At 45.9% G+C, this 14,324-nt stretch overlaps 1 protein-coding gene across 1 annotated transcript in view; it reads left to right on the top strand.

Annotated features, from left to right (window-relative positions):
- Positions 1 to 13,190: 13,190 nt before the first annotated feature.
- The window catches only part of btv (dynein cytoplasmic heavy chain beethoven), a 289,769-nt gene continuing 288,635 nt past the window's right edge, over positions 13,191 to 14,324 (top strand). The window contains exon 1 of the mRNA XM_070086734.1: positions 13,191 to 13,285. The gene's annotated coding sequence lies outside the window, so the exon portion shown is untranslated. The remainder of the gene's footprint in view (positions 13,286 to 14,324) is intronic.

The following is a 14,324-nucleotide window of genomic DNA, read 5'->3' as shown; positions in this document are numbered from 1 at the left end:
TTCTTCTCTTTCAACAAACCAGCTGTATCCCACCAAGGCAGGGTGGCCCAAGAAGAAAAACAAAAGTTTCTCTATTTAAATTTAGTAATTTATACAGGAGAAGGGGTTACTAGCCCCCTGCTCCCGGCATTTTAGTCGCCTCTTACAACACACATGGCTTACGGAGGAAGAATTCTGTTCCATTTCTCCGTGGAGATAAGAGGAAATAAACAAGAACAAGAACTAGAAAGTAAATAGAAGAAAACTCAGAGGGGTGTGTATATATATATGCTTGTACATGTATGTGTCGTGTGACCTAAGTGTAAGTAGAAGTAGCAAGACATACCTGAAATCTTGCATGTTTATGAGACAGAAAAAAGACACCAGTAATCCTACCATCATGTAAAACAATTACAGGTTTCCGTTTTACACTCACTTGGCAGGACGGTAATACCTCCCTGGGTGGTTGCTGTCTACCAACCTACGTATTATTATTATTTTGTAGGCCAATAATTATTTGTGGATGCATAAATTCGGGGAACTCCTGCACAGATTCAATTCTTTAGATCAAGAGCCCCTCACTAGCATCAAGGTACCTAGGTATCTCCCTTGAGGGGATTCGATCCTAGAGGGGGCATCTCTAATGCCGTGGATCAAGAGCCCCTCGTTTGCAAGGCACCTCTAAGGTAATTTGTATCTTATTTTTTTTGAAACGCTAAACCCATAGGGGTCAAAGAGCGCTTTAGGAATAATGAGGTCCACCGGGAATTACAATCACGGGGAGCGCTAAATCCGTAGGGACTATACAGCGCAAGGGTAGGTTAAATTCTTACAATGAGCATTAAGCGCTAAACCCATAAGGGTCATACTGCTCCGTCAATTCCTTGAATCAAGAGCTCTTACTATCCCCCGGCATGCAAGAGTTGTTGCTAGTCCTGGAGAGCAAGAACTCGCTGGTGCTGACCAGCCAAGTGAAAGCTATATATACAGTTTTATTTAAACCCATCAGTTTATCCAGGTTAATAAAACGATCACTAAGGTTCTGAGGTTTTATTTCAGTGGGTTTTTTTTTCAGAAAGAAATGATCGCATGTTAGCCTTGAAGTGGCATTTATCAGGCAACAAATAAAAAGTATATATTCAAGATACGGTTACTGCTTTTAACAGATGTATATGAATGGTATACAATATCTTCAAGATGAATTAAGACATGTGCAACATCTGGCCATATTAATAGACATTTTGCCAACCAGTGGCTTTATCAGTACAAGGAAGAGTGCAAAAACATTTACAAAGAGATAATCAGTCCCTCAGCCTTGTAGTGAACAGCACCGTAGTCTTGAAGACTACAGTGATCTTCAACTCCAAGGCTGAGGGACTGATTATCTCATCTTTTGCATATATTTCTACATTCTTCACATTATGGTCTTGTATTGTACTGACAAAGCCACTGGCTGGCAAAACATCTACAAATAAAGATACCCAGATGTTGTACATGTTTCTAATTCACCATATTTTAAAAGATAAATGCAGCTCCAAGTTACACCGGCTTACCACGATGAGGTCTGCGATCTTCAAGCCGGACCAGGGTTACTCGTCCAAAGGTTCTCATAGAGAACCTTTGTTACATGGAACCCTAAACCATGCACCGAAGGTTACTTTGGCTGATAACCAGTGGCAGCTAGGCTACCACCAGAAATCGCTCACCAACTGCCAGGACAAGAGGCTGAAGGTGATATGCGGCAGGCTAGCTGCCGTAGGGAGCGGCGCGAGAGAGAGTTGGGTGGGGGAAGGATAAGGTTGGGAACCCCAGCAAACACCACATAACTTACGCTCTAACAATGTTGCGTTAACATCACAATGTGGACATTACCAATTATGATGTTTAGGAAACGTCGATACAACTAAAAACTACGAAGCATAAATGCTGGGAAGGATTGCAGTGATATATGGGACACAAAGCAACATTACTGCACACAGTCCAGTAACATTACAGACAGTTCCATATAAACTGATATGGGACACAATGCAATATTACTGGACGAAGTCCAGTAATATTGCAATCCCATATAAATTGAAGTACATATGGGCCTCAACGCAACATTACTGGACACAGTCCAGTAGCATTCAAGACAGTACCATATATAAATGGAAATATATATAAGGGACACAGTGCAATATTACTGAACAGTTCAGTAATATCGCAAAGTCCCATATATATAGAGTATGGACAAAGTCCATGGTATTTAGTCTCTAGACTGAATGATAGGAGTGGTATTCACTCTTTAAAAAGCTCAAGGAAGTTGAGCGGTGTTCACTCTGAAAAAGCTCGAGGGAGCCGAGCGGTGTTCACTTTGAAAAAGCTCAAGGGAGCTGAGCGGTGTTCACTCTGAGAAAGCTCAAGGGAGCTCAGCAGTGTTCACTCTGAGAAAGCTCAAGTGAGCTGAGTGGTGTTCACTCTGAGAAAGCTCAAGTGAGCTGAGCAGTGTTCACTCTGAGAAAGCTCAAGTGAGCTGAGCTGTGTTCACTCTGAGAAAGCTCAAGTGAGCTGAGCAGTGTTCACTCTGAGAAAGCTCAAGTGAGCTGAGCGGTGTTCACTCTGAGAAAGCTCAAGTGAGCTGAGTGGTGTTCACTATAAAAACTCAAGGGAGATAAAAGTGGTCACACTCCAACACAGTGGACTCAAGGTTTATGGCTAACACTAGGCCCATTCTTAGGTACATAACAGAACACTGGGCAGTATTCAGTACCACTGATTCCTGTTAGTGCTTACACTACAACACCAGTTGACTAGGATCCACCCTCCAACACCAGTGGACTAGGATCCACCCTCCAACAGCAGTGGACTAGGATCCACCCTCCAAAATCTGTGGACTAGGGTCCACCCTCCGACATAAGGGGACTAGGGTCCACCCTCCAACACCAGTGGACTAGGTTCCATCCTCCAACACCAGTGGACTAGGATCCATCCTCCAACACCAGTGGAATAGGATCCACCCTCCACAAGTGGACTAGGATCCACCCTCCAAAACCAGTGGACTAGGTTCCATCCTCCAACACCACTGGACTAGGATCCACCCTCCACAAGGGGACTAGGGTCCATCCTCCGACAACACTGGACTAGGTTCCACCCTCCAACACCAGTGGGCTAGGGTCCACCCTCCAAAAAAGGACTAGGGTCCATACTCCAACACCAGTGGACTAGGTTCCACCCTCCAACACCAGTGGACTAGGGTCCACCCTACATCAGTGGACTAGGATCCATCCAACAAAACCAGTGGACTAGGGTCCATTCTCCACAAGGGAACTAGGATAAACCCCCCAAAACCAGTGGACTAGGGTCCATCCTCCAACACCAGTGGACTGGGGTCCACCCTCCAACACCAGTAGACTAGGGTCCATCCACCAAAACAAGTGGACTAGGGTCCACCCTCCAACACCAGTGGACTAGGATGCACTCTCCAACACCAGTGGACTAGGGTCCACCCTCCAACACCAGTCGACTAAGGTCCACCCTCCAAAACCAGTGGACTAGGATGCACCCTCCAAAACCTGTGGACTAGGGTCCACCCTCCAAAATAAGGGGACTAGGATCCACCCTCCAAAAAAAGTGGACTAGGATCCACCCTGCAACACCAGTGGACTATGATTCACCCTCCAACACCAGTGGACTAAGGTCCATCCTCCAACACCAGTGGACTAGGGTCCACCCTCCATAAAAAGTGGACTAGGATCCACCCTCCAAAACCTGTGGACTAGGGTCCACCCTCCAAAAAAGTGGACTAGGATCCACCCTCCAACACCAGTGGACGAAGGTCCATCCTCAAAAACCAGTGGACTAGGGTTCACCCTCCAAAGAAAGTGGACTAAGATCCACCCTCCAACACCAGTGGACTAAGGTCCATCCTCAAACACCAGTGGACTAAGGTCCATCCTCAAACACCAGTGGACTAAGGTCCACCCTCCAACAGCAGTGGACTAGGATCCTCCCTCCAAAACCTGTAGACTAGGGTCCACCCTTCAACATCAGTGGACTAAGGTCCAACCTCCAACACCAGTGGACCAAAGTCCGTCCTCCAACACCAGTGGACTAAGGTCCATCCTCAAACACCAGTGGACTAAGGTCCATCCTCAAACACCAGTGGACTAAGGTCCACCCTCCAACAGCAGTGGACTAGGATCCTCCCTCCAAAACCTGTGGACTAGGGTCCACCCTTCAACATCAGTGGACTAAGGTTCACCCTCCAACACCAGTGGACTAATTTCCACCCTCCAACACCAGTGGACTAGGGTCCACCCTCCAACACCAGTGGACTAGTTTCCACCCTCCAACATCAGTGGACTAGGGTCCACCCTCCAACACCAGTGGACTAGGGTCCACCCTCCAACACCAGTGGACTAGTTTCCACCCTCCAACACCAGTGGACTAGTTTCCACCCTCCAACACCAGTGGACTAGTTTCCACCCTCCAACACCAGTGGACTAATTTCCACCCTCCAACACCAGTGGACTAGGGTCCACCCTCCAACACCAGTGGACTAGTTTCCACCCTCCAACACCAGTGGACTAATTTCCACCCTCCAACACCAGTGGACTAGGGTCCACCCTCCAACACCAGTGGACTAATTTCCACCCTCCAACACCAGTGGACTAATTTCCACCCTCCAACACCAGTGGACTAATTTCCACCCTCCAACACGAGTGAACTAGGGTCCATCCTCCAACACCAGAGCACTAAGATTCACCATCCAAGACCAATGGACTAGCGTCCATCCTACAACACCAGTGGACTAGGGTTCATCCTCCAACACCTAGTTACCACCCTCCAACAACCGTGGACTAAGGTCCATCCTCCAACACCTGTGGACTAGGATCCATTCTCGAACACCTGTGGATTGGGTCCATCCTCCAACACCAACTGGTGGTTCACACTTACACTCACTCACTCTTTTGACCATAAACAGAAATATTAATCTCAATCTTAAAATAATGAATCCTATGATACTCCAATACTGAAACTATGTACTGTGCCAAAACAAAAGCATTCACATTGCTAAACTCACAAACTAGTATTTAGTCACTTAGCCATAATACCAACTTACCTTATACAGTGGACCCCCGGTTAACGATTTTAATCCGTGCAAGAGGGCTCATCGTTGTGCGAAATAATCGTTATGCGAATGAATTTTCCCCATAAGAAATAATGGAAATAAAATTAATCCGTGCAAGACGGCCAAAAGTATGAAAAAAAATTTTTTTTACTACATGAAATGTTAATTTTAATACACACAAACTGAAAAAGGCATGCACAATTAAATGACACTTACTTTTATTGAAGATCTGGTGATGATTGATGGGATGGGAGGAGGGGAGAGCATTATCTTCTTACTGTTTAGAAGGGGAATCCCCTTCCATTACGACTTGAGGTAGCAAGTCCTTTTCCGGGGTTACTTCCCTTCTTCTTTTAATGCCACTAGGACCAGCTTGAGAGTCACTGGACCTCTGTCGCACAACAAATCTGTCCATAGAGCTCTGTACCTCCTGTTCCTTTACGATTTGTCTAAAATGGGCCACAACATTGTCATTGAAATAGTCACCAGCACGGCTTGCAACAGCTGTGTCAGGGTGATTTTCATCTATAAAGGTTTGCAGTTCAACCCACTGTGCACACATTTCCTTAATCTCTGAAGTAGGCACAGTGGATTCCACAACTGGCATAGGCTTCTCAGGGTTAGCCCCAAACCCTTCAAAATCTTTCTTAATTTCCATACTAATTCTCACCCTTTTTACCACAGGGTTGGCACTAGAAGCTTTCTTGGGGCCCATGGTCACTTATTTTCCAGAAACAGCACCGAAAATACTGTAATAATACGAAATATTCCGAGTGTATGCTTGGATGTTACCGCGGAGGCTGGCTGGTAAACAATGGGACGGAGCGGCACATGTGAGGCTGGCTGAGGGCACATTGGACGCGTCTCGGACGAAAATCGGTATGCGGGTTTTTAATCGGTATGCGCGGCAAAAATTTTGCGATAAAAGTAATCGTTATGCGGAAAAATCGCTATGCGATGCCATCGTTATGCGGGGGTCCACTGTAATTTGTAATATTTTAAAATAAAGAATTATACTAAGTCTGCCGAAATGCCTAGCCATGCTAGGTGTTCTAGTGGTACACTCTGTAATCATTATTTAACTACATGTAAACCACACAACAACCAAATTCTGTAAATTCAACATTGTAATCCTTATAGAGAATAAACTTTGAATTGAATTGAATTGAATTGAACACCAGTGGACTGTTGTCCACGCTCGGACAGCTGTGGACTTGGGTCCACGCTCGCACAGGTGTGGACTTGGGTTCACGCTCGGGCAGCTGTGGATTTGGGTACACGCTTGGAAAGCTGTGGACTTGGGTCCACGCTCGGACAGTTGTGGATTTGGGTCCACGACCGAACAGCTATGGACTTGCGCCTTCGCTAGGATAGCTGCGGACTTGCGCCCTCGCTAGGACAGCTTTGGACTTGCGCCCTCGCTAGGATAGCTGTGGACTTGCGCCCTCGCTAGGATAGCTTTGGACTTGCGCCCTCGCTAGGATAGCTGTGGACTTGGGCCCTCGCTAGGATAGCTATGGACTTGGGTTCACGCTCGGACAGCCGTGGATTTGGGTCCACGCTCGGAGAGCTGTGGACTTGGGTCCACGCTAGGACAGCTGTGAACTTGGGTCCACTCTCGGACAGCCGTGGATTTGGATCCACGCTCGGAAAGCTGTGGACTTGGGTCCACCCTCGGACAGCTGTGGACTTGGGTCCACGCTCGGAAAACTGGGGACTTGTGTCCACTCTCGGACAGCCATCGATTTGGGTCCACGCTCGGACAGCTGTGGACTTGGGCCAACGACCGAACAGCTATGGGCTTGCGCCCTCGCTAGGATAGCTGTGGACTTGGGCCCTCGCTGAGATAGCTGTGGACTTGGGCCCTCGCTAGGATACCTGTGGACTTAGGTCCACGCTCGGACAGCCGTAGACTTGGGTCCACGCTCGGACACCTGTGGACTTGGGTCCACGATCGGACAGCTGTGGACTTGGGTCCACGCTCGGAAAGCTGTGGACTTGGGTCCACGTTCGGACAGCTCTGGACTAGGGCCCACCCTCCAACATAAGGGGACTAGGATCCACGCATCAAAAAAAGTGGACTAGGATCCACCCTGCAATACCAGTGGACTATGATCCACACTCCAACACCAGAGGACTAAGGTCCGTCCTCCAACACCAGCGGACTAGGGTCCAGCCTCCAAAAAAAGTGGACTAGGATCCACCCTCCAAAACCTGTGGACTAGGGTCCACCCTCCAACATAAGGGGACAAGGGTCCATCCTCCAACACCAGTGGACTAGGATCCACCCTCCAAAACCAGTGGACTAGAGTCCATCCTCCAACACCAGTGGACTAGGGTCCACCCTCCAAAAAAGTGGACTAGGATCCACCCTCCAACACCAGTGGACTAAGGTCCATCCTCAAATGCAAGTGGACTAGGGTCCACCATCCAAAGAAAGTGGACTAGGATCCACCCTCCAACACCAGTGGACTAAGGTCCATCCTCAAACACCAGTGGACTAAGGTCCATCCTCAAACAGCAGTGGACTAGGATCCTCCCTCCAAAACCTGAGGACTAGGGTCCACCTTTCAACATCAGTGGACTAAGGTCCACCCTCCAACACCAGTGGACCAGAGTCCATCCTACAACACCAGTGGACTCGAGTTCATCCAACACCAGTGGACTAGGATCCAACCTTAACACAAGTGGAATAGGATCCACACTCCAACACCAGTTTACCTGGAGAGAGTTCCGGGGGTCAACGCCCCCGCGGCCCGGTCTGTGACCAGGCCTCCTGGTGGATCAGAGCCTGATCAACCAGGCTGTTACTGTTGGCTGCACGCAAACCAACGTACGAGCCACAGCCCGGCTGGTCAGGAACCGACTTTAGGTGCTTGTCCAGTGCCAGCTTGAAGACTGCCAGGGGTCTGTTGGTAATCCCCCTTATGTATGCTGAGAGGCAGTTGAACAGTCTCGGGCCCCTGACACTTATTGTATGGTCTCTTAACGTGCTAGTGACACCCCTGCTTTTCATTGGGGGGATGTTGCCTCGTCTGGCAAGTCTTTTGCTTTCGTAGTGAGTGATTTTCGTGTGCAAGTTCGGTACTAGTCCCTCTAGGATTTTCCAGGTGTATATAATCATGTATCTCTCCCGCCTGCATTCCAGGGAATACAGGTTTAGGAACCTCAAGCGCTCCCAGTAATTGAGGTGTTTTATCTCCATTATGCGTGCCGTGAAGGTTCTCTGTACATTTTCTAGGTCAGCAATTTCACCTGGCTTGAAAGGTGCTGTTAGTGTGCAGCAATATTCCAGCCTAGATAGAACAAGTGACCTGAAGAGTGTCATCATGGGCTTGGCCTCCCTAGTTTTGAAGGTTCTCATTATCCATCCTGTCATTTTTCTAGCAGATGCGATTGATACAATGTTATGGTCCTTGAAGGTGAGATCCTTCGACATGATCACTCCCAGGTCTTTGACGTTGGTGTTTCGCTCTATTTTGTGGGCAGAATTTGTTTTGTACTCTGATGAAGATTTAATTTCCTTGTGTTTGCCATATCTGAGTAATTGAAATTTCTCATCGTTAAACTTCATATTGAGTCTGGCCCTGGGGCAGAGTGCATGGGCATGTCATTTATCGCCTGTTCGAAGTTATTTGGCGTCAGGATAACATCGGATAGGCTTGTGTTAACCAAATTTTGTGGCTCTCTCATAAAAAAATAATTTTGATCTTCGACTCTCAGTCTGGTTAGCGGCTTGCTAAAAACTGAGTCATATTGGGACTTGAGTAGCTCACTCATTTCCTTGCTGTCATCTGTGTAGGACCCATCTTGTTTAAGTAAGGGCCCAATACTGGACGTTGTTCTCTACTTTGATTTGGCATAGGAGAAGAAATACTTTGGGTTTCTTTCGATTTCATTTATGGCTTTTAGTTCTTCCCGCGATTCCTGACTCCTATAAGATTCCTTTAGCTTAAGTTCGATGCTTGCTATTTCTCTGACCAGTGTCTCCCTACGCATTTCAGATATATTGACCTCTTTTAGCCGCTCTGTTATTCTTTTCCGTCGCCTGTAAAGGGAGCGCCTGTCTCTCTGTTTTACATCTACTCCTCCTTTTTCTTAGAGGAATAAGCCTTGTGGATACATCGAGTGCCACCGAGTTGATCTGTTCTAGGCGTAAGTTGGGGTCTGTGTTGCTTAGTATATCTTCCCAGCTTATATCGGTTAGGACTTGGTTTACTTGGTCCCACTTTATGTTTTTGTTATTGAAGTTGAATTTGGTGAATGCTCCCTCGTGACTAGTCTCATTATGTCTGTCTGGGGCTCCACGCATACATGTCTGAACCTCAATTATGTTGTGATCTGAGTATATTGTTTTTGATATGGTGACATTTCTTATCAGATTATCATTGTTAGTGAAGATGAGGTCTAGTGTATTCTCCAGTCTAGTAGGCTCTATTATTTGCTGGTTTAAATTGAATTTTGTGCAGAGATTTAAAAGCTCGTGTGAGTGTGAGTTTTCATCAGAGCTGCCTCCTGGTGTTATTACTGCAACAATATTATTTGCTATATTCCTCCATTTTAGGTGCCTTAAGTTGAAATCCCCCAGGAGCAAGATGTTGGGTGCAGAAGCTGGAAGATTTTCTAGACAGTGGTCAATTTTTAACAGCTGTTCCTGGAATTGCTGGGATGTTGCATCCGGAGGCTTGTAGACTACCACAATGACTAGGTTTTGGTTCTCGATCTTTACTGCTAAAACTTCCACTACATCATTTGAGGCATTAAGCAGTTCTGTGCAAACAAGTGACTCTGCAATGTACAGGCCAACCCCCCCCCCCCTTTTGCCTGTTCACTCTGTCACATCTGTATAGGTTGTAATCTGGGATCCATATTTCGTTGTCCAAGCGATCCTTCATTTAGTCTCAGTGAAAGCCGCGAACATTGCCTTTGCCTCTGCAAGCAGTCCATGGATGAAAGGTATTTTGTTGTTTGTTGCTGGCTTTAGACCCTGGTGTAATAGCACACAAAATGCGTGATAAGGGAATAACAGGAAAAGTTGGTAGATGGATCTATAACTTCCTGACAAATAGAACAGAAAAAGTAATAGTAAACAGAGTAAAGTCCCAGACAGCCACAATAAAAAGCTCTGTTCCACAAGGCACAGTACTTGCTCTCATTCTATTCCTCATCCTCATTTCTGACATATACAGAGATATAATTCATAGCTCCGTGTCTTCCTTTGTGAATGACACCCGGATTACCATGGCAGTGACCTCCATCGAAGACACCGCGAGATTCCAAGCGGACGTCAACCAAATCTTCGAATGGGCCACTCAAAACAATATAAAGTTCAACGAGGAAAAATTTCAACTACTCAGATATGGGAAACTTGAGGAAATTAAAAATGTATCAGGGTATACCTGGAGTTTACCTGGAGAGAGTTCCGGGGGTCAACGCCCCCACAGCCCGGTCTGTGACCAGGCCTCTTGGTGGATCAGAGCCTGATCAACCAGGCTGTTACTGCTGGCTGCATGCAATCTAACGTACGAGCCACAGCCCAACTGGTCAGGTACCGACTTTAGGTGCTTGTCCAGTGCCTGCTTGAAGACAGCCAGGGGTCTATTGGTAATCCCCCTTATGTATGCTGGGAGGCAGTTGAATAGTCTCGGGGCCCCTGACACTTATTGTATTGTCTCTTAACGTGTTAGCGATACCCCTGCTTTTCATTTGGGGGATGTTGCATCGTCTGCCGAGTCTGCCGAGTGGCCCGGTGGCCTGGTGGGTGGCCCGGTGGCCTGGTGGCTAAAGCTCCCGCTTCACACACGGAGGGCCCGGGTTCGATTCCCGGCGGGTGGAAACATTTCGACAAGTTTCCTTACACCTGTTGTCCTGTTCACCTAGCAGCAAATAGGTACCTGGGTGTTAGTCGACTGGTGTGGGTCGCATCCTGGGGGACAAGATTAAGGACCCCAATGGAAATAAGTTAGACAGTCCTCGATGACGCACTGACTTTCTTGGGTTATCCTGGGTGGCTAACCCTCCGGGGTTAAAAATCCGAACGAAATCTTATCTTATCTTATCTTATCTTCTGCTTTCGTTGTTTACCTGGAGTTTACCTGGAGAGAGTTCCGGGGGTCAACGCCCCCGCGGCCCGGTCTGAGACCAGGCCTCCTGGTGGATCAGAGCCTGATCAACCAGGCTGTTGCTGCTGGCTGCACGCAAACCAACGTACGAGCCACAGCCCGGCTGATCAGGAACTGACTTTAGGTGCTTGTCCAGTGCCAGCTTGAAGACTGCCAGGGGTCTGTTGGTAATCCCCTTTATGTGTGCTGGGAGGCAGTTGAACAGTCTCGGGCCCCTGACACTTATTGTATGGTCTCTTAACGTGCTAGTGACACCCCTGCTTTTCATTGGGGGGATGGTGCATCGTCTGCCAAGTCTTTTGCTTTCGTAGTGAGTGATTTTCGTGTGCAAGTTCGGTACTAGTCCCTCTAGGATTTTCCAGGTGTATATAATCATGTATCTCTCCCTCCTGCGTTCCAGGGAATACAGGTTTAGGAACCTCAAGCGCTCCCAATAATTGAGGTGTTTTATCTCCGTTATGCGCGCCGTGAAAGTTCTCTGTACATTTTCTAGGTCGGCAATTTCACCTGCCTTGTGAGTGATTTTCGTGTGCAAGTTCGGTACTAGTCCCTCTAGAATTTTCCAGGTGTATATAATCATGTATCTCTCCCGCCTGCATTCCAGGGAGTACAGGTTCAGGAACTTCAAGCGCTCCCAGTAATTGAGGTGTTTTATCTCCGTTATGCATGCCGTGAAGGTTCTCTGTACATTTTCTAGGTCAGCAATTTCACCTGCCTTGAAAGGTGCTGTTAGTGTGCAGCAATATTCCAGCCTAGATATAACAAGCGACCTGAAGAGTGTCATCATGGGCTTGGCATCCCTAGTTTTGAAGGTTCTCATTATCCATCCTGTCATTTTTCTAGCAGATGCGATTGATACAATGTTATGGTCCTTGAAAGTGAGATCCTCCGACATGATCACTCCCAGGCCAAAGACCTGGGAGTGATACGACAAACTCTAACCATACAATAGAGTGAAAAAGTAATGTGAAGGACCTGGGAGTGATAATGTCAGAGGACCTCATCTTCAAAGACCACAACAATGTATCTACCTCATCTGCTAGGAAAATGGTAGGATGGATAATGAGAACCTTCAAAACTAGGGACGCCAAGCCCATGATGATTCTCTTCAAATCGCTTGTGCTCTCTAGGCTGGAATACTGCTGTACACTAACGGCCCCTTCAAGGCTAGTGACATTGCAGACCTGGAGAGTGTGCGAAGAACTTTCACGGCACATATAAGCACGATAAGGCACCTAAATTACTGGGAACGGTTGAAGGTCCTTGATCTGTATTCCCTGGAACGCAGGCGAGAGAGATACATGATAATACATGTATACACTTGGAAGGTCCTGGAGGGATTGATACTAATTCTGCACACGAAAATCACTCCCTATGAAAGCAAAAGACTCGACAGGAGATGTAACATTCCCCCGATGAAAAGCAGGGGCACAACGAGTACAATGAGAGACAACACAGTGAGCATCTGGGGTCCAAGACTGTTCAACTACCTCCCAGCCTACATAAGGGGGATTAACAATAGACCCCTGGCTGTCTTTAAGAAGGCACTGGACAGGCACCTAAAGTCAGTACCTGACCAACCGGGCTGTGGTTCGTATGCCAGCTTGCGTGCAGCCAGTAGTAACAGCCTGGTTGATCAGACCCAGATCCACCATGAGGACTGGTCTCAGACCGAGCCGCGGGGGCGTTCACCCCTGAAACCCTCTCCAGGTAAATTCCTGGTAAAGTGGTAATAAAAACAATATTACAGTTAATGGTTCAAGCAGTAATATTTCATGGACTGGAAGTCATATAACAACTGATGCGAAGTTGTTTTGGTTAGTATACTGGAGTTTACCCTCCACGTAAACTCCAGTATTGAGAGATGAGATGATTTTTAAGCAAAGTCCTAAATTTATAAGTAGTCAAGGGATCCTTTACCGGTTCAGGTAGTGAATTCCAGATCTTCGGGCCCTTTATGTGCATTGTATTTTTGCATGGTGAGACTGGCACAAGGGATATTGAAGAGTGCGTTGTGCCTTGTGTTGTGACTGTGTGTTCTGTTGTAGCTATCAAGGAGAAGTTTAAGTGGAGGGTTTGTATTGGAGTTTAATGTTCTGTGTACGTAGTAGGCACAATAATATGAGTGTATGTCTCGATTATTTAGTAGGTTCAGGCTTTTGAAAAGTGGTGGGGTGCTGTCTGGCACAGGAGCTGGTAATCATCCGCACAACGGCTTTTTCATGGGTTATTAAAGGTTTAAGGTGGTTGGTTCTGGAATATAACTACAAATATAATGATCTAACATAAATAGATCTGTATAGAACTTTCACAGCATATTGACCTATATAAAGGTCAATAGTGTCTGCTGGAGATCTCTATTACCCCTACGGGTTTAGCCCTTCCTTGTAAATAATATATAATGTTTTCTGGGGAATGTATTTATGCTACTATATTGGGAATGTCATTATTATGTTAGGATTATTATATTAGGAGTGTCATTATTATTGTTAGGAATGTCATTATTATTGTTAGGAATGTCATTATTATTGTTAGGAATGTCATTATTATTGTTAGGAATGTCATTATTATTGTTAGGAATGTCATTATTATTGTTAGGAATGTCATTATTATTGTTAGGAATGTCATTATTATTGTTAGGAATGTTATTATTATTAAGAATGTCATTATCATTGTTAGGAATGTCATTATCATTGTTAGGAATGTCATTATTATTGTTAGGAATGTCATTATCATTGTTAGGAATGTCATTATCATTGTTAGGAATGTCATTATTATTAAGAATGTCATTATTATTGTTAGGAATGTCATTATCATTGTTAGGAATGTCATTATCATTGTTAGGAATGTCATTATCATTGTTAGGAATGTCATTATCATTGTTAGGAATGTCATTATTATTGTCAGGAATGTCATTATCATTGTTAGGAATGTCATTATCATTGTTAGGAATGTCATTATCATTGTTAGGAATGTCATTATCATTGTTAGGAATGTCATTATTATTGTTAAGAATGTCATTATCATTATCATTGTTAGGAATGTCATTATCATTGTTAGGAATGTCATTATCATTGTTAGGAATGTCATTATCATTGTTAGGAATGTCATTA

The sequence above is a fragment of the Cherax quadricarinatus genome, chromosome 19 (assembly GCF_038502225.1).
Source record: "Cherax quadricarinatus isolate ZL_2023a chromosome 19, ASM3850222v1, whole genome shotgun sequence".
Classification (NCBI taxonomy): Eukaryota; Metazoa; Arthropoda; class Malacostraca; order Decapoda; family Parastacidae; genus Cherax; species Cherax quadricarinatus.
This window is presented reverse-complemented; position numbering and strand designations above follow the sequence as displayed.